Raw genomic sequence first — 19,755 nt, 5'->3', positions numbered from 1 at the left:
AGATTAAGTTGAGAAGATCAAATAGCACAGAAGCTAGGGTGATGGGTTGGTCATCTAAATAAACACAGACTCTGCCAAAGTAGCGACATCTTGGAAAGAGGAGAAATATCAAAACCGGCTGTCAATGTTTTTATAGGTACGGAGAAGAGAAGAGAAGAGAAAACAGAAGAGAAGGTGGCATTAATACAGAGAGAGACAACATAAGGTGGGCGGGGGGCGGGCAGCAGGGGATGGTGGAGGTGTTGAGGCCAGATGTGCAGCCAGACCACCTTGATTCATATAATTTTCTTTATATAGCAGACAAGAGACCAAATAACTCATTTGGTTGTAAAGTTCACAGAGGTAGTCAAGCCCTAAAAAAATGAGCATAGCAGAGGAAAAAATGTATATAATTAGGTAGGTACAGATAATTAACCTGCAGAGTTTCAAAGTGGGACAGAGGTTGTAACATTTGTCCCTGCAAAACAGACTGAAAGTTTAGATGTTGAGAGTCCACCGAAGTAAATTTCACATACCTATAAAGTCTTTAGTTGAAGTAAACTTTTTTTTTAATGAAGTGAACTTTTTAATGGAAGTATAACACACATATAGAAAAAGTACAGAAAATCTAAGTAAACAGCTTGACGTGTATTTACAAAGTAAACACACTTGTATATCTGTTACTCAGATCAAATATATATATATACACACATACATATTTGTGTATGTTATATGTCAATTATATTTCAATAAAAATAAGCAAACAAGCCAAAATAGACAAAATTCATGTACAGTGATAAAAGTAAGATGAGTAGTTACCTTTGAAAAGGGCAATGACTAGGGTGGATCATAAGGGAGACTCCTGGGATACTGATAATAAACAAACAAACAAAAAAATATATATGGGGGTCTGGGTGGCAGATATACAGGTATGTTCACTTTGTAAATATACATCACATTGTTTACTTAGATTTTCTTTACTTTTTCTGTATTATGTTATACTGTAATTTAAAAGTTTACTTAAACATAGGACTTTATGGATATGCGTCCTGTGAAAAAAAAGATGGGGAGATGCTAGATTAAAACAAGTTGATTAAGTAGGTTTCATCATTGCAGAACATGCATACAACATTTGTTCATGGAAACTCTCCATCAAAGAGCAGTTCAAAGGCTCCATTCTCGGTAATGTACTAATAGAAATGGGAGAGTATCTTCTGGGGCCTAATTATGGAAGGCTTGAATGCCAAACCAAGGAATGTAGACTTACCTTGAGAGTGAGAAAACACTGAAAGTTTAGTGTAGAGGGATGCCATTGTCAAAGTGGTGTTTTAGGAAGATTAATCTGTTCATGTGTAGAATGGTTGGGGGAATGTGGGAAGGCAGTGATCAGTCTGGAAATGAAAAAAATAAAGACTGAACTAGAGCAACGGTGGAAAAAATTTGTGAGGAAAGAGACACAAAAGAAACATCATAAAGTAAGAATTTACAGTTCCTGGTAATGGATAAAATATTGAAAGTGAGAGACAAAAGAAGCCGGAGCTGACTTTAAGATCTCAAACCTAAGAAGCTGAATACCTTGTGGATCGTTAATGGGAATTACTAAGATAGAAAGCATGTCTTCCACCTAAGTGTATTTCCTCAGTGTTGCCTTTCTCAGGGCCTTGAACAGACAAATACTTGATATTTATTGACTGAAAAATAAAAGTGAGTTTATCTTACGTAATGCAGGGGTGTATCTACACTTACCTGAATGTTGTAAAAATGGAAGAGGGTTTCATTGAGACTGACCTTTTTCATTTGATACATTACTGACTGCTATAAACATTGTATTGCCTGTAGAGATAAGAGTTCATTCGTGGGAGCCTGGGAGCAACTGAAGTTAAAGTGTAATCAGCATTAAATGACACACGATTCATTATATAATGCCTTAGACTTTTTTCACTGCTGGCTGTCATGCCATCTATTATAATAGTTAATATCAACAGAGCCAAAACCTTACAGCCTCACCCAGAACGACATCTTAGTCTTCTCTATGTCATCACCCATATTAGACCAAGAAACATACATTAATCATTCTCTGTGTAACAAAGCCAACAGCCAATCTAGATGTACCCAAGGTTCATCTCACCGCTACAATTTTTGCTATTTGACCCTTGGGTGCCTCACTTTCTTACCTCAAATTAAGGGTGATAATACCTATGTCACTGGGTTGAATAAAAATAAAAATAAAATAATGTATATTTGGAAAACATAAGGTAACCTCGCTTTTTACCCAGTACCAATAATAACAGCTAATGTTTACTGAGTACTTGCTGCTTGCCAGACAGTGTTCTAAGTGCCTTTAGGTTCTGTGCATTTTTTTTTTTAAATCTCATCTCATCTTCACAACAATGTCCTTAGTGGGTTCTATTAAAATCTCTATCTTGCAGATGATGAAACTGAAGCATAGTGAGATTATGCAACTCGCCCTAGGTCAGACAGTAAATGACTTATGCTCATTATTGCAGATATAAGAAATAAGGACACTATTATTTCCTGTAAAAACTGCTCAAAAATTTCTTTGAAGAGAGAATGTAGAATAAATTCATGCACCCTTCAAAATCCCCCTCAGTCACAATGGATCAAAGTAAAAGAAGAAAAACAAAAAAGTCCAGTTGGTTGCAAAACCAAGATGAGCATCTCCATGAAAGGAACCCAGAATGTTAATTACCAGGCTTGTGGGTTGAAGGCCTTGAGTCTAGAAGCAGGTAATGGTGGTAAGGAGTTTGGCTGAATAAAGGGAACTCCAATGACACAAAGCGGGGGACTGGAGCCAGGCTCTCTGCTTGAAGCCTAGAGCAGTGATGGGTCTACCCACTTATAAAAGGGTGGAGGTTCGTGGGACAAAGCACCGCCCAACTCTGCCTGGGGCTGTGTGATGTGGATGGGAATGTTGAGACAGAGACAAAGCACCTGCGGGGTGAAGCTCCCGAAGCCCATCGTGCCTCCCTGCGCCTCCCTAAAGGGGGGCAGTGGACACCGAGAGCCCCTGGAGTAGACCTCTGACTGTGAAGCGCCTGGTCTCCCCTGTTGCCTCTGGGAAGGTCTCTAACACGGCTCGTAACCTGGGACGCCTCCACGGCCCTCTGCTCAGTGACACGGCTTCCCCAATCAGATTGTTTCTCAACAAAAATGTGAGATTCGGGCTCCCCTGGTGGCGCAGTGGTTGAGATAACGCCTGCCGATGCAGGAGACACGGGTTCGTGCCCCGGTCCGGGAAGATCCCACATGCCGCGGAGCGGCTGGGCCCGTGAGCCATGGCCGCTGAGCCTGCGCGTCCGGAGTCTGTGCTCCGCAATGGGAGAGGCCACAACAGTGAGAGGCCCGCGTACCGCAAAAAAAAGAAAAAAAAAAAAAAAGTGAGCTTCAAGCTACAATCCTAGCCTTGCCCCACCTCAGTAATTTGTAAGACTGATAATGAAAAAAATTATGTTGATCCTTAAAAAAAATAAAAAAGTGCTTTTAAGTTCCGGCTAGGGATGTAGCCAGTGGGCTGCTCCATTTGTAGGAAACAGGAAGACACAGATGCAGTCTGTTGGGCCTTCTTCCTGCTCCTCTGTGGCTCTTAATCTCCCTTACGATGTCCACATCTTACCTCCCTGTGGCTATACTTTGGATAATTTCCTCAGATATATCTTCCTGGTCACTAATACTCTATACAGTTAAATATTTATTTATTTATTTTGTTTTTGGCTGCGTTGGGTCTTCGTTTCTGTGCGAGGGCTTTCTCTAGTTGCAGCGAGCGGGGGCCACTCTTCATCGCGGTGTGTGGGGCCTCTCACTATCGCGTATACATGTCTATTAATCTTTCGTTTAACTTTCTATCCATTTGAATTCTTAATTTTAGTAAGTTTTTTTTTTAATTTCTAAAAGTAATATTTTGTTCTTCTTCAAATTGGCCTAATTATTAGTCTCCTATTCTCTCGCTCATGTTTTCAATGCCCTTTTTAAATCTGAAAACATTTCAAGCAGACTTATTTTTAAATTTTAATTCTGATAATTAATTATAAAAGCTGACCTCTCTGTGGTTCTAGTTCTGTTATCTGTGGCTTGCTGGATTTCTGTTTTATAATATTTTATTGTGAGTTTTTTGTTACCTGTCTCTAGGAAATTCCTTGAGGCCTGGTTGAGGGTATGCTCATCTGGGAAAGTCTGTTTTTGCTTCTCTTAGACACCTGGGGATATTACCTACCCTGATATTCCTTAAATTATAGGCTTGTGTTTTGGGATCATACAAAGAAGGTGGACTGGGTCCCAAACTACCTGAGGTCTGGCCAGTGGCTACAAGTTCTCAAAGGACGTGATTTTTTTTTTTTTTTTTTTTTTAACTTTCCTTCATAGCCCAGCCCAAGATAGAAATGTGTTCTTGTGGTTCACCTTTGCAGGGTGGGTTTCCATTTTAGTTCGCCCTTTCTGAGGGTGCACCTCTCCCGGGCCCAGGCATTATGCTTCTATTTTATGTGAATTCAGGCTTTGTCCCTGTCCCCTCTGTGCAATGCAGTTCAGAGTCTCAATAAAAACGACTGTAGGCCTCAGGGTATCCAGGGCTCTAAAATTTAGTTTACTCCATTCTGATCTTAGTGGACTCGTCTAGTCATTTAAGAGTGGTTTTAAAATTTTACCAAGCATTTTTAGATATCATGTAGCTGGGTAGTTTCAGGGTCTCTAACTGCAATGTCACTGAAAATAGAAGTCCTCAAATGTATGTCATCTTCTTCACTTTTTCTTCCTACTATGGAAATTTGCAAGCATTTCACAAGCAGAAAGAACAGTATGATGAACGCCTATGTGCTGATCTCAGCTAGTAACCTCTCTTTGTTTCATTGATACTTCTCTTTTCTCCCTCTCCCACAGATTATTTTGAAACAAATTTCGGAGGCCAAATAATTTTATTCATAAATATTTTCATATGTATTTCATACATATTTTCATATGTCCAAAGATATGGACTCTTAGTAATTTTCATATTTATCTCATATATCATCTTTCACCAACTCTTTTTTTTTAATATTTATTTATTTGGCTGCATTGAGTCTTAGTTGCGGCACATGGGATCTTTGTTGCAGAGCGCCGGCTCCTCTCTAGTTGCGGTGTGAGGGCTCAGTAGTTGTGGCGCGCAGGCTTAGCTGTCCCACGGCATGTGGGATCTTAGTTCCCCGACCAGGGATCAAACCCGCGTCTCTGCATTGGAAGGCAGATTCTTAACCACTGGACCACCAGGGAAGTCCCTCACCAACTCTTTTAATTTAAGCTATTTACTTCCTTTTTATAGGCAGATTATAAATATAATAATTAAATCAAAGAGTAGGCTACAACGTTTAAAGTAAATTTAATTTTAAATGTCACACTTTCCCTAATAATGAAATGTACTTATCTTATGCCTAATTTCCTTGGAGTCATAGTATTTCTCCATGTGCCTTATCCACCATGCCAAGTGATGACAAATATCCTTGACCATTAAAGAAGTCTGAGCAGAGAGCATCCATGAACTCTAGATGGAAAAAAAAACCAACTAACAACAAGACCCAGCTGATTAACAGAGAGAGAAAAATAAAGAACTCTGGAAAAAAATAAGTAAAAAGATTGGTAATATGCATTAAAATACATTTATATAGAAAATAATACTTCTCACCATGGAAATTATATTTATACACATAATGTAACTATTATAAACATAAAAACTTACAAATCTTAAAAGCTAAGGGGGAGGTGAAAGGAGGTGGAAAGAAACATGAGTCATTCTCATCTTTCAAAGCAGGAAACCAACTGATACGTTCTTTTGGCTGCACTGGGTCGTTGCTGTGTGCAGGCTTTCTCTAGTTGTGGCGAGCACGGGCTACTCTTCTTGTTGCGGTGCGTGGGCTTCTCACTGCGGTGGCTTCTCTTGTTGAGGAGCACAGGCTCTAGGTGCGCGGGCTTCAGTAGTTGTAGCACGTGGGCTCAGTAGCTGCGGCATGTGGGCCCTAGAGCACATGGGCTACAGTAGTTGTGGTGTGCCAGTGCTAGGGTGCGCGGGCCTCAGTAGTTGTGGTGCACAGGCCTAGTTACTCCGCGGCATGTGGGATCTTCCCGGACCAGGGATCAAACCTGTGTCCCCTGCATTGGCAGGTGGATTCCATTCCGTTCATTTGTATCTTTTTTTTTTTTTTGGATTCTGCATATAAGCAATACCATATGATACTTGTCTTTCTCTTTCTCTGTCCGGCTTACTTCACTTAATATGATAATCTTCAGGTTCATCCATGTTGCTGCAAATGTCTGCCCATTTTTTTAATCAGGTTGTTTGTTTTTTTTTGTTGTTGAACTGCCTAAGCTTTTGTTTTTGTTTTTGTTTGGCTGTGCAGTGTGGCATGCAGATCCCAGTTCCCTGACCAGGGATCAAACCCTCACCCCTTGCAATGGAAGTGCAGAGTCCTAACCAGGGAAGTCCCTCTTTGTATATTTTGGATATTAACCCCTTACCAGATATATTGTTTGCAAGTATCTTCTCCTGTTCAGTAGGCTACCTTTCCATTTTGTTGAGAGTTTCTTTTGCTGTGCAAAAGCTTTTTAGTTTGATGTGGTCCTATTTGTTTATTTTTGCTTTTGCTTCCCTTGCTTGAGGAGACAGATCCAAAAAACTATTGCTAAGACTGATGTCAAAAAGCATACCCCCTGTTTTCTTCCAGGAGTTGTATAGTTTCAGGTCTTATATTGAAGTCTGTAATCCATTTTGAGTTTATTTTTCTACATAGTGTGAGAAAATAGTCTAGTTTAATTCTTTTGCATGTAGCTGTCCAGTTTTCCCAACACCATTTATTGAAGAGGCTGTCTTTTCCCCATTGTATATTCTTGCCTCCTTTGTCATAGACTAATTCACCATATTTATTTATGGATTTATTTTTGGGCTCTCTATTCTGTTCCACTGATCTATGTGTCTGTTTTTGTGCCAGTACCATACTGTTTTGATTACTGTAGCTTTGTAGTATACTTTGAAATCAGGACCCAACACCATTTCTTGAAAAAGACTGTCCTTTTCCCATTGAGTGATCTTGGTACCTTTGTTGAAAATCAAACGACAATACAAATGTTTATTCTTGGGCTCTCTAGTCTATTCTATTAGTCTATATGTCTCTTCTTATGCCAGTACTGCAATGTTTTGTTTTTTTAACTATATTACAAATTATTTTATTTGATCCTTTTAGACATTAAGACAATAATAATATAGTTTCTATATATTTTTTAAAATTTTTTATCAAAGTATAGTTGACTTACAATATTATATTAAGTGTAAAACATGGTAATTTAATATTTTTATAGATTATACTCCATACAATGTTATTATAAAATATTGACACTATTCCCTGTGCTGTACATTACATCCTTGTAATTTATTTATTTTATACCCAGTAGTTTGTACCTCTTGGTCACCTTTACCTGTTTGCCCCTCTCACCACTCCTCTCCCCTCTGGTAACCACTAGTTTGTTCTCTGTATCTGTTAGTTTGTTTCTGTTTCGTTATAATTGTTCATTTGTTTTACTTTTTAGATTCCACAGATGAGTGAAATCATACGGTGTTTGTCTCACTTATTTCATTTAGCGTAATACCCTCAATATTCATCCATATTGTCACAAATGGCAAGATTTCATCTTTTTTTATGGCTGAGTAGTATTCCTTTATATATATACACCACATCTTCTCTATCCATTCATTTATCAATGGGCACTTAGGTTGTTTCCATATCTTCACTATTGTAAATAATGCTGCAATGAACACAGGGATGGGGGTGCATATATCTTTTAGAATTAGTGTTTTCATATTCTTTGCATAAATTCCCAGAAGTGGAATAGCTGGATCACATGACAGGTCTATTCTTAATTTTTGGAGGAACCTCCATATTGTTTTCCATAGAGGCTACACAAATTAAATTTGGTTTGCTAATAATTTGGTTGAGGATTTTTGCATCTATGTTCATCAGAAATACTGGTGTGTAATTTTCTTTTGTTGTGTTGTCCCTGTCTAGTTTTGGCATCAGGGTGATGTTGGCCTCGTAAAATGTGTTAGGTAGTGTTCCCTCCTCTTCAAATTTTTGGCAGAGTTTGAGAAGGATAGGTATCAAATATTCTTTGAATAGGTAGAATTTACCAATGAAGCTGTCTGATCCTGTACTCTTATTTGGGGGGACGTTTTTGATTACTGTTTCAATCTCCTTACTAGTGATTGGTCTATTCAGATTTTTTATTTCTTCATGATTCAGTCTTGGAAGGTTGTATAATTCTAAGAATTTATCCATTTCTTCTAGGTTGTCCAATTTGTTGATGGATAGCTGTTCATGGTAGTCACTTATAATCCTTTGTATTTAGGTGATCTTCATTGGAACTTCTCCTTTTTCATTTCTGATTTTTCTTTTTTTTCTTTGCGGTATGCAGGCCTCTCACTGTTGTGGTCACTCCCGTTGTGGAGCACAGGCTCCGGAGGCGCAGGCTCAGCGGCCATGGCTCACGGGCCCAGTCGCTCCGCGGCATGCGGGATCCTCCCGGACCGGGACAGGAACCCGTGTCCCCTGCATCGGCAGGCAGACTCCCAACCACTGCGCCACCAGGGAAGCCCCTCATTTCTGATTTTATTTGAGCCTTCTCTCTTCTTTCTTACTGAGTCTAGCTAAAGGTTTCTCCATTTTGTTATATCTCTTCAAAGAACCAGCTCTTAGTTTCACTGATCTTTTCTACTGTCATTTTAGTCTCTATTTCATTTATTTCTACTCTGATTTTTATTATTTCCTTCTTTCTACTGACTTTGGGCTTCATTTGTTCTTTTTCTAGCTCCTTTAGGTGTCAGGTTAAATTGTTTGAGATTTTTCTTGTTTCTTGAGGTAGGCTTGTATGCTATAAACTTCTCTCTTAGTATCAATTTTGCTGAATCTCATAACTTTTGATATGTTATATTTTCATTTTCATTTTTCTTCAGGTTTTTAAAATTTCTACTTTGATTTCTTTGTTGACCCAACAGTTGTTCAGTGGCAATGATTTTTAGACTCCACACATCTGTGATTTTTCCAGCTTTCTTCTTGTAGCTGATTTCTAGTTTCATTCCATTAAGATCAGAAAAGAAGCCTGACATGATTTTAATCTTCTTGAATTTACTGAGACTTGTTTTGTGTCCCCACATAGGGTCTATCCTTAGGAATGTTCCACGTGCACTTGTGAAGAGTGTGTATTCTCTTGCTTTCGGATGAAATATTCTTTATATATCTATTAAGTTTATCTGGTCCAGTGTTTCCTTTAAGGCTGATGATTCCTTGTTGACTTTCTGTCTAGATGATATATCTATTGATGTAAGTGGGGTGTTAAAGCCCCCTACTATTATTATGTTGCTGTCAAGTTCTCCCTTTAGGTCTCTTAATAATTGCTTTTATATATTTTGGTGCTCCTATGTTAGATGCATATATATTAATAAATGTTTTCTTGATGGACTGTCCCTTTTATCATTATTTAATGTCTATATTTGTTTCTTATCGACTTTTTTGTCTTGAAGTCTATTTTGACTGCTTTGAGAATTGCCACACTTGCTTTCTTTTGGCTGCCATTTTCTTGGAGGGTCATCTTCCATTTCTTCACTTGGGGCCTATGTTTGTGTTGAGAGCTGAGATGAGTCTCACAGAGGCAGCATATAGTTTTGGGCCTTGTTGTTGTTTTTTTTTTTTTTTGCGGTACGCGGGCTTCTCACTGTTGCGGCCTCTCCCGTTGCGGAGCACAGGCTCCGGACGCGCAGGCCCAGCGGCCACGGCTCACGGGCCCAGCCGCTCCGCAGCACGTGGGATCCTCCTAGACCAGGGCACAAACCCATGTCCCCTGCATCGGCAGGCGGACTCTCAACCACTGTGCCACCAGGGAAGCCCGTGTAGTATTCTTTTATATTATTAGTAATTTCTCTCTTTCCTTAGTCAATGTAGCTAAAGATTTGTTGATCTTTTCAAAGAAATAACTTTTTGTTTCATGGCATTCTTATTCTCAAAAATACACCTACTTATAAAATATATACTTAGTCCATAATTTTATAACTGCTTACTTATGTATTTTCCTTACAAGAGTGAGAATTAATTTTTAAGGCCAGTTTGTAGCTTTATAATAGGTACTCAGTAAATTCATTGTTAAATGAATGAATACGTTTAAAGGGGTATACAGAAAGAAATGTACATAAATCATAAATGCAAAGGAGGCAATCGGTAGTCTGAGATAAATGTGCAAAGTTAACCCTCAAATACTGGACACAATACAGTTCCCTTAACCTCATGAATTTTGTTTTTTTCTTAGTATTTACAACAGTTATTGAGGTGGATTTCTATTTTTAAAGCCTGGTTTCTACAGAGTTTAGAGTTCTTCCTTACCCTTCTTTGATGCTTAAACTTTTTTATCACGAGCCAGCGAATAAATCCCTAGTCTTATCAGGAAATGCTGATTTTTTTTCACTTTGTACTCTGGCCTTAGCTGGACTCTTGACCCCTGATGTGTTTGTTTGTCCTCAAATCCAAGCTGTACCTCCAGGGTTCCATAAAACCTTGCACACAGGCGTTGCCATTAAGTCATTCAAACATTCAGGAGTTTATTTACAAAATTAGAAGGGCATTTGGTTAATTGCAAGGCCCCTTCCAACTCCATCAGTCCATGATTCTGCTGAAGATGAGTTACACAGCTCGCTGAGTTTAAATGCCGTGAAATGCTTCCTAGCGGTAGGTTTCAAATTATGGTCTGATAATCCTGGGGTACCATGGAGAGGCTTCAGGACTCCACAAATATGCAAATATTGTTTTTAAACTATTTTATGCAAATATTGTTTTTATGCAAATATTGTTTTCAAACTATTTTCACCATTAAGAAAATGAATGGACAAGTCACAGACTGAGAGAAAATATTTGCAAATCATATATCTCATAAACAACTTCTATTCATAACATGGATTCCCCCCCAACATAAATAACATTTATGCATTTGGGTTCCATTCTGTAAATGAAATTAAAAATGTAAATATTGCACATGCCTTTAAAAAAATGTATAGGATAGAGGGACAACTTGTATTCAGAATATATAAAAAACACACAACTCAATACCAAGAAGATAAATAACCCAGTTTTAAAATGGGCAAAAAATTTAAATAGACATTTCATCAAAGATCTATGAATGGCCAATAAGCACATGAAAATATGCGTGATGGTCATTAGGGAAATACAAATTAAAATCACAGTGAGATACCACTTCACACCACTAGAATGGCTATATGCAAAAAGACACAATAACAACTCCTGGTGAGAGAATCTGAAGAAACTGAAACCCTCACACATTGCTGGTGGGAATGTAAAGTGATACAATTACTTTGGAAAACAATGTGGCAGTTTCTTTAAAAGTTAAACATGAATTTACCACGTGACTCAGGAAATTCACTCCTAGCAATCTATCCAAGAGAAATAACAACATATATTCACACAAAGGCCTGTAAGCAAATGTAGCATTATTCCTAATAACCAAAAATTGGAAAAAACCTGAATGTGCACCAACTGGTGAGTATAGATAAACAAAAGTTGGTATATCCATACAGTAGAATATTGTTCAGCAATAAAAATTAATAATTCATGCGATAAGATGGGCGAACTTCAAGAACATGCTAAGTGAAAGAAGCCAGACAAAAAGATTACAGGATTCAACTTAATGAGATGCCCAGAGAAAGCAAAGCTATAGAGTCAGAAACTAACTTAGTGTTTGGGGTGGGAAAGAGGAATATTACAGACAGGCAAGAAAAAACTTTTTTTCAACACAACTCTTCCTATAGTGCATTCAGCAGTTATCAGTTACAGCATCTTGCGTGACTGGCTCAAAAGAGCCCACACATATACTGGAATCAGTCCATAGTCCAATTAGAGATTTGTTTCCACATCCAAAGTAACTTTTTGACTATGCTGATGGGGGATTCTAGGCACTGCATTGACTGGTGCCCCACTGTCACAAGGGGCTGACAGGTTTGACAACTTTATTTTTATTTTATTATAGCCACACCATGCCGCATGCAGGATCTTAGTTCCCCAACCAGGGATCGAACCTGTGCCCCCTGCAGTGGAAGCACAGAGTCTTAACCACTGGACCACCAGGGAAGTCCCAGGTTTGACAACTTTGAATGCCATCAAGTTCCCAACACACTTTAACCAGTGCATAAATCTTCCAGTCCCAGATAGAAACAGAGGAGCCTCAACCCCTGTCTTAGGCCTGCTTCTTCTTAAAAGGAGAAAGGCCTAGGAGGTGGTGCTGAAGGCATTAGGTACACATCAATCCAAACTGCACGGATCTCCGCAAGGGAACGTTGGTTCTCTTGGCCCTCCTCCTGCTGCAGCAGTAGGGTCAGCCATAGAGAACCACGTGGGTTCCACTCCTGGCTCGCCCACACAGCTGGCAGGGCGACCTCCTCTGCTAGTCAAGGAAGAAACCTCTATAGTCTCATTGGGCTCTTGCCCAAACCCCTCCTTTGTATCACTTCTTTCCAGCTTAGTGTAGGAATAGACCTTAGTACATTATGATGTAACTGACTGTCCCTTGTCTCCACTTTATCAATGAGGTCTGCTACCTTCCAGGGCCTGTTCCATACCTGCTTAGTCCACCAGGTATGTCTCACCTGTATTTTTTTTTAATTAGTTATCTATTTTATACACATCAGTGTATACATGTCAATCCCAATCTCCCAATTCATACCACCACCACCACCCCACCACTTTCCCCGCTTGGCGTCCATACGTTTGTTCTCTACATCTGTGTCTCCACTTCTGCCTTGCAAACTGGTTCATCTGTACCATTTTTCTAGATTCCACATATACGCGTTAATATACGATATTTGTTTTACTCTTTCTGACTTACTTCACTCTGTATGACAGACTCTAGGTCCATCCACATCTCTGCAAATGACCCAATTTCATTCCTTTTTATGGCTGAGTAATATTCCATTGTATATATGTACCACATCTTCTTTATCCATTAGTCTGTCAATGGGCATTTAGGTTGCTTCCATGACCTGGCTATTGTAAATAGCGCTGCAATGAACATTGGGGTGCATGCGTCTTTTTGAATTATGGTTTCCTCTGGGTATATGCCCAGGAGTGGGATTGCTGGGTCATATGGTAGTTCTATTTTTAGTTTTTTAAGAAACCTCCATACTGTTCTCCATAGGGGCTGTTATCAATTTACGTTCCCACCAACAGTGCAGGAGGGTTCCCTTTCCTCCCCACCCTCTCCAGCATTTACTGTTTGTAGATTTTCTGATGATGCCCATTCTAACCAGTGTGAGGTGATACCTCATTGTAGTTTTGATTTTCATTTCTGTAATAGTGATGTTGAGTAGCTTTTCATGTGCCTCTTGGCCATCTGTATGTCTTCTCTGGCGAAATGTCTATTTAGGTCTTCTGCCCATTTTTTGATTGGGCTGTTTGTTTTTTTGATATTGAGCTGCATGAGCTGTTTATATTTTGGGGTGCAACTGGCACCAGTAAGCATAAGTTTTGTTTTTTTGTTTTTTTGTTTTTTTTGCGGTACGCGGGCCTCTCACTGTTGTGGCCTCTCCCGTTGCGGAGCACAGGCTCCGGACACGCAGGCTCAGCTGCCATAGCTCACGGGACTATCTGCTCCGCGGCATGTGGGATCTTCCCGGACCGGGGCACGAACCCACGTCCCCTGCATCGGCAGGTGGACTCTCAACCACTGCGCCACCAGGGAAGCCCAAGCATAAGTTTTTGAGGTGATAGAAAGGTTCTAAAATTAGATCAGTAATGGTTACACAACTCTATTAATTTACTATAATTCATTGAATTGTACATTTAAAATGTATAGTATCTAAATTTCAATAAAGCAGTTTTAAAGCAGTTTAAAGCCAATATACAACAATATGTTCATCCTAAATACGTATGTGTATATATGTATTTATCTATTCATTTAAGACATTTAAGAAATTGTATATAAACATACTTACTGTATCCTCTCGTGCACTATCTACCACACTGGGAGCCTGTGTGTTAACTTGTGTCATTTTTATATGTATCTCAGAATATATCTTCTCTGGTCATCTCTGTTTATAATCAGAGAAAATCATAAAATTGTAAGATGAACAAAACAATACAAAAGCCATTTCCGACTAACAGTCTGTGAATCAGATTTTTCTTGATACTTTACAACCAAATGCAGAAATAAATTTATTTTGGAGGCTTTCTGCAACTATAATAAATACTTTCCACAACATTTTTGTGCTCATCAAAAATACTGCTTTTAGGGCTTCCCTGGTGGCGCAGTGGTTGAGAATCTGCCTGCCAATACAGGGGACACGGGTTTGAGCCCTGGTGTGGGAAGATCCCACATGCCGCGGAGCAACTGAGCCCGTGAGCCACAGCTACTGAGCCTGCGCGTCTGGAGCCTGTGCTCCGTGGCAAGAGAGGCCGCGATAGTAAGAGGCCCACGCACCGCGATGAAGAGTGGCTCCCGCTCGCCGCAACTAGAGAAAGCCCTCGCACAGAAACAAAGACCCAACACAGCATTAATTAATTAATTAATTAATTAAAAAAATACTGCTTTTATTGACTTACTTCCTAATAAGTAAATGTATAAATGTTAACATATAAATAATAATAAATATATTTTTAATATATTGGAGTTGTGCATTTATTTTTAAGTTTAAAAAACATTTCTGTTGCTAAAACAAAAAAAAAGATCTAAATTCTCCTTGGCCACAGGTGGTACAAAAAGATCAAGCTTAACTACATTTTCACGAGTGGAGTGATTAGAAATAAGTTCAGAGCTTCCCTGGTGGCGCAGTGGTTAAGAATCCACCTGCCAATGCAGGGGACACGGGTTCGAGCCCTGGTGCGGGAAGATCCACATGCCGCGGAGCAACTAAGCCCGTGCGCCACAACTACTGAGCCTGCGCTCTAGAGCCCGGGAGCCACAACTACTGAAGCCCATGTGCCACAACTACTGAAGCCCACACACCTAGAGCTCCACAACAAGAGAAGCCACCGCAATGAGAAGCCCGTGCACCACAACAAAGAGTAGCCCCTGCTCGCCGCAACTAGAGAAAGCCCGTGTGCAGCAATGGAGACTCAAAGCAGCCTTAAACAAACAAACAAATAAATAAAATCTATTAAAAAAAAAGTTAAAAGAAATAAGTTCAGTTCAAAAGAATACTTTATTATTGTCCTCTGAGGCTCCCATGAAGGGCGATGGGATTCTACTTAGACAGCAAAGGTTTAACTTCAAAAAACATTTTAAAAACTCAGGTGTTCCAGGGCTTTCCTGGTGGCGCAGTGGTTGAGAGTCCGCCTGCCGATGCAGGGGATGCGGGTTCGTGCCCCGGTCCGGGAAGATCCCACATGCCGCGGAGCGGCTGAGCCCATGAGCCACGGCCGCTGAGCCTGTGCGTCTGGAGCCCGTGCTCCGCAACGGGAGAGGCCACAACAGTGAGAGACCCGTGTACCGCAAAAAAAAAAAAAAAAAATCAGGTGTTCCATGTCCTCCTTTATCCAACATTTCTTAGAAACATAGAGTCCTCTTTCCTGCTTCCCCTTTCCTGTGGGCTGGAGTCCAAACATACCGGAGTTCCTGTAGCTATCTTGGACCATGAGATGACTGAGAACAGAAGCTACATATGGCAAAGCAACAAGACAGAAGGAATGAGAGTTCTTGAAACCAGGGGATTGTTATACTCTCTCTGGAATGCCTACCTCTGGATTTCTTGAACATGAGAGGTAGACATCTATATTGTTTTATACCACAGCCTTACGACTAAACTTAATTCTAATGAAAATACTGAGATCAGAGCGGTGCTATAGAGGGGGCAGCAGGCCCCAGACTCTCAGATTGGAAGTGCTTGGCATCTTCAAGGCAAAATATAAACGGGCTAGGGTACTGGTAAAGGGAGGGAGATGGAGTGATGGCTAATGGGGAGGCAGATGGTATAGGGCCTAGTGGCTCATTGGTTCTTTGAGCTTTTGTTTAAATGTAGAAAACCAGTGGAGGGTTTTGAGACGAAAAGTGACTTGATTGAGATATTTATATCTATATCTATATCTATCTATCTATCTATATGTATGTATGTGTATATATATATATATTTTTGGTCTTTGTTGCTGCGCGTGGGCTTTCTCTAGTTGCAGCGAGCGGGGGCTACTCTTTGTTGCGGTGCGCATGCTTCTCATTGCAGTGGCTTCTCTTGTGGAGCACGGGCTCTAGGCACACGGGCTTCAGTAGTTGTGGCTCGCGGGCTCTAGAGCGCAGGCTCAGTCGTTCTGGCGCACGGGCTTAGTTGCTTCACGGCATGTGGGATCTTCCTGGACCAGGGCTCGAACCCGTGTCCCCTGCGTTGGCAGGCGGATTCTCAACCACTGCGCCACCAGGGAAGTCCAATAGTCTCTACTATTTTATATGTTTAAAATATCCTAGTATTGATCTTAAAGATCAAAGTCAGTTATTTCACTGACAAAAATGGGTTTATCTGGGGATAGCAGAAAATTACAATTTGGGACAAACATGCCATGGCGAAAACCATAGGCAAGTCCAGTGAACAAAGGAGAGGAACATTATTTTATAAAGAAAAGAGAGGAAGTTGGGAAAGGTTGTTTTGAATGAAAGTCCACGGGAGAAAAGTGACAGTTCGGGGTAATGACGGTTTCTCATTGGCTGAGGTGCCAGTAGTGGATTTCTTCTAGGAGGTGCACTGTACACCTTTTCCTGGAGGTGCACTGTACACCTTTTCCTGTTGGGGGCTGTAAATGATGATTGTTTTCTGTTGACTCTTCTTTTGGGCTCTGTGCTTGACAATCCTTCCTGTAATTGATGTGGAGTTGTACTGGGTGAGAGCTCCCCCTTCTGGTCTCCCTACTTCATTTTAGTGAGGTTTCACTTTATTAATTTTCATACTAGGTTATAAAATTTCGTGGAAAACTTTTCACAATCACCTTTATTAACTGGCCAAAGCTAAAACTGAATCCTTTGTAACTAGTTTTAGAGTAGCCTATCAGAAAAACTAATGTGTTAACACAAGGATGTGGTCTATATAGAAACTAAAAACAGTCCGAGATAGTATATGGTGAGCTCAGAGAGTACTACCTCTGAATCCTGCCTCCGGGTTTTACTAATGGTGTGGGTGAGCTTGATTTGTGGAATTCGAGTGCCTAGTGGGCCACTTTTGGTAAAGCAGAGCTGGCACTGCAGGATGAACGGGATTTAACATTCCTAATCTACCAAAGTGTCATCATCTTTATCTCGGAAGATTCTGTGAGGATTAAGTGCTTAGCCGATTTCCTGGCACATAAGAACCATCCCGTAAATCATGTCTTTATTATTACTAGCCACAATTATTAGAGTTTGAGAATCCTTAACTACACTTTTAACACTGAATCAGGGCAATATGAAACTTCCAGCCCCTAAAGATGTTTTTCTCTGTTATGGGTTGAGACAGCTCACACAAGCATTTTCCATTACTTGGATGGAAAAGCTCTCAAGTATATACACTTATCTTTACTCTGATACACAGAAGTAGGTGACTTGAGTACTTCAGTCATTGGAAGGAATGTCCCGTAAGAAAATCAATTAATTATCCTTCTGATTCATACCTCAATTTCTTGAGTTTAATTGTCGTGAATTGGCAACTATGAGCTCCAACAGCACAAGTATACAGTGAAAAGATCCAGTTTCTGGGCCCACATAAGTGAGGCCAGCCTCCTAACTAAGTTGATCTTACCTCAGTACTGCTTACTGTTGGGGCCCAGGGCAGGCTACCTCAAAATATGCCTCAATGGCATAATGATTATTTTAAATTAAAGTTACATGAAAAATAGCTGGTGGGAAAAAAAATGATATTAAAAAAAAAAAAACAACCCACTCAGATCCTCCTCTTTCTCTCTAAAAGTGGGAAATAAATCTCCTATGTGAATGTATCCTCCCTATACCAGGAGGACAGAAAGCATCCTTATCAACAGAGTTAGGGAATTCAAGTCTGAGAAAGCTGTGTAAACTTTGTTACTTCTTCATTAGTCCGCTACCCCAAGCACAAGCCCCTTCGTTTTGTCAAACCTTTGCAAAGAGTTGTTTCTTGGTCTGAGTATGATATATAAACAGCCTGCTTTGGTTACTTCACGGGTCCCATTTCTAGAGACATTCATGCCTATGAATTAAATTGTTTTTTTCTCCTGTTAATCTGTCTTGTGTCAATTAAATTATTAGATCGGACAAAAGAACTCAAGAGGGGTAAGGGGGAAATCTCCCCTTCCCAACAGCTGGCATAGTTGGCAGGACACTGGCTGCATTCTGCTGTATCCTCTACCCCCACCCCAAGGCTGCAGCAGAGAAATCCAGGGACCTCTGACAAAGGTCAGCAGAAGGTAAGGGTTCTCACCACATCAGCCTCCCAGATCTCTGCCTGCGGGGTCCAATGGAAGGAAGAAGTGGTGAGAGTCCTTTTTCTCCCTTTCTAAACCTAGATTAAGAGGAGAAGATATTCGTGGAACGGCTTCCTTGGGAAATAGCAGTGCTGGTATTTGGTGAATGAGTACTTTGATCTTTATTAATCGTTTCCTCCCAGAGATGGCCACTGTTTTTCTTTGTCTCTGTTGTGCAATTTCTCATAAGGAGGAAAAGCCATAGGCAGAATAGCAGGCAGAGGCCCTTTATATAGCCAGCCGTTTGAGATGGCCTCACAGACAGGTGAGTTAACAGCTCTCACCAGACCAGTATCTATTTAGACAAACTTTGCTGTAGGTCCCCTATGTAAAAACGGGATGAGGCTTTTCTTCCATCTTGTTCTATGTCTTGAGAGCTTGGCTTTATGACCAGTGAGAATGTTCTCTCCGGTCTCCACCATCTGAAAGTAGTACTTACTGGGGTGCGTCTGGTGGCCAGCGGAATAGACTGGAGTTCCGAGACACAAAGTCATAAACAGCACTTTCCTTGTCCAGCCATGCCAGCTCTCAGGGGAGTTTATCACAAGGGATCCTAGTCCGTAAAGGGCCTTTGTTGTCTCAACCTTCACTTGTTAATGCTAGAAAAGTCCCGATCCAGTAGCACCTGCCCAGTGTCACAGATCAGTAGGCCTATAACTGGAGGCATCCCACGTTCTTGTGGGAAACCAGGGACACTATTTTCACTAGACCATTCTTACCAACTGTAGCGATGAAAAGGCTTTTACTTTCTCAGATCAACTCTGGGAATGAACTTTGTGGATCTTGTGAGGGCTACATACTTTCTTATGAGATGCCTCCTGCATCTCTGGTTAAGCCATTAAAAAAGGCTTATTGGTTTGAGTCACTGTTTGAAACATAAGATTCTACTCACCAGTGGCCAAGCAATGAATCCTTTAAATTGGCTGTATTTAAAAGGAAAAATATTAGAGCTCTCATCATAAACAACTATCATATTGGTACTTATGGGAAGATCAAAGTGAAACGACAACACACACACACACACACACACACAAAGTGTAACAGCTAGCCTTAGGGAATCTCTTATTAAGTTGAAAGAACAGGGACTTCCCTGGTGGCACAGTGGTTAAGATTCTGTGCTCCCAACGCAGGGGACCCAGGTTTGATCCCTGTTCAGGGAACGAGATCCCATATGCATGCCACAACTAAGAGTTCGCATGCCACAGCTAAGGAGTCAGACTGCCACGACTAAGACCCAGTGCAACCAAATAAATAAATAAATATTAAAAAAAAAAAAAAGATGAGGGCTTCCCTGGTGGCG

General features: G+C 40.4%; 1 protein-coding gene across 5 annotated transcripts in view; it reads right to left on the bottom strand.

Moving 5' to 3' along the window:
* The window catches only part of ABCG2 (ATP binding cassette subfamily G member 2 (JR blood group)), a 121,315-nt gene that overhangs the window by 70,939 nt on the left and 30,621 nt on the right, over positions 1-19,755 (bottom strand). For 2 of the 5 annotated variants that reach the window (XM_067736990.1, XM_067736991.1), the window contains exon 1: positions 1,247-3,210. The exons of 2 other annotated variants lie outside the window; for them this stretch is intronic. The gene's annotated coding sequence lies outside the window, so the exon portion shown is untranslated. Of the gene's footprint in view, positions 1-1,246; positions 3,216-19,755 lie in introns of those variants that run through there. One more of the 5 variants, XR_010943201.1, reaches the window with a different exon arrangement.

This window comes from Pseudorca crassidens, chromosome 4 (genome assembly GCF_039906515.1).
Source record: "Pseudorca crassidens isolate mPseCra1 chromosome 4, mPseCra1.hap1, whole genome shotgun sequence".
NCBI lineage: Eukaryota > Metazoa > Chordata > Mammalia > Artiodactyla > Delphinidae > Pseudorca > Pseudorca crassidens.
Note: the sequence above shows the minus strand (reverse complement) of the source record. Positions and strands in the feature narration are given on the sequence as shown.